This window comes from Macrobrachium nipponense, chromosome 2, assembly GCF_015104395.2.
Source record: "Macrobrachium nipponense isolate FS-2020 chromosome 2, ASM1510439v2, whole genome shotgun sequence".
Lineage (NCBI taxonomy): Eukaryota > Metazoa > Arthropoda > Malacostraca > Decapoda > Palaemonidae > Macrobrachium > Macrobrachium nipponense.
In genome coordinates, this window is record NC_087201.1 from 167,985,060 (window position 1) to 167,986,852 (window position 1,793).

A 1,793-nucleotide genomic window follows, 5' to 3' on the forward strand; every position below is an offset into this window, starting at 1 on the left:
AACAAACCAATACATGAGACAGACTAAAGAACTAGCCAGCGATGACAATTGGCAATGGCTACGGAGGGGAGAGCTAAAGAAGGAAACTGAAGGAATGATAACAGCGGCACAAGATCAGGCCCTAAGAACCAGATATGTTCAAAGAACGATAGACGGAAATAACATCTCTCCCATATGTAGGAAGTGCAATACGAAAAATGAGACCATAAACCACATAGCAAGCGAATGTCAGGCACTTGCACAGAACCAGTACAAAAAGAGGCATGATTCAGTGGCCAAAGCCCTCCACTGGAGCCTGTGCAAGAAACATCAGCTACCTTGCAGTAATAAGTGGTACGAGCACCAACCTGAAGGAGTGATAGAAAACGATCAGGCAAAGATCCTCTGGGACTATGGTATCAGAACGGATAGGGTGATACGTGCAAACAGACCAGACGTGACGTTGATTGACAAAGTCAAGAAGAAAGTATCACTCATTGATGTCGCAATACCATGGGACACCCGAGTTGAAGAGAAAGAGAGGGAAAAAAAAAAATGGATAAGTATCAAGATCTGAAAATATAAATAAGAAGGATATGGGATATGCCAGTGGAAATCGTACCCATAATCATAGGAGCACTAGGCACGATCCCAAGATCCCTGAAAAGGAATCTAGAAAAACTAGAGGCTGAAGTAGCTCCAGGACTCATGCAGAAGAGTGTGATCCTAGAAACGGCACACATAGTAAGAAAAGTGATGGACTCCTAAGGAGGCAGGATGCAACCCGGAACCCCACACTATAAATACCACCCAGTCGAATTGGAGGACTGATAGAACAAAAAAAAAAAAATAAATAATAATAATAATAATAATAATAATAATAATAATAATAACCCCTTACGCCCCATCATCAGCCAGACACCTGCACCGACCTACGAGTTGGCAAAACGCCTTAACAAAATCTTGACGCCGTATACCCCCTCCAAATTTTGCCTACTTCTTCGACGGAGTTCCTGGAGAAAATCCGGGATTCCCTGGCGACGGCACTATGGCGTCCCTCGACGTGGAGTCCCTGTTTACCAACGTCCCCGTCGATGAAACAATAGGTATCATTTTGGAAAAGGTCTACAGGAACCCTGACAAGCAACCTCCGAACATCCCGGAAGAATCGCTTAAGACACTCCTAGACATATGTACGAAGAGAGCCCCCTTCACCACCCACAGAGGACAGATGTTTCGTCAGAAAGACGGCGTGGCAATGGGGTCCCCCTTGGGCGTCCTCTTTGCCAACTTTTACATGGGTACCGTTGAAGAGCGGGTTTTTTCGCAGCACCGATGTCCCCGGACGTATGCCAGATACATCGACGACATATTTGTCCAAGCTGACTCCGAGGAAGAGGTTGAAGCCCTTCGCAGCAGTTCCTGCGCAACAGCGCCCTTAATTTCACAATTGAATTTAGCAGCGAAGATCGGCTCCCCTTCCTCGACGTCCTAATTAGAAGACTACCCCGAAGATGACCACCACCGTCTACACCAAATCCACTAACTTGGGACTTTGCTTAAATGGAGAAAGTGAGTGTCCTGCGAGGTTCAAGACCACCACCGTCAGGGTCTTCGTGAGGAGGGCCTTAACGCACTGTTCAGCGTGGCAGGACACCCACGCAGAACTGGACCGAGCCTCACAAATGATGATTAATAACGGTTACTCCAACAAGCTGATCAACAGGGAGATCAGAACAGCCTTAAACAAATGGTACATGGAGGACGGAGAGAATAAAGAGAATCCCCCCTCCGAGGATATACGTATTTTCTAC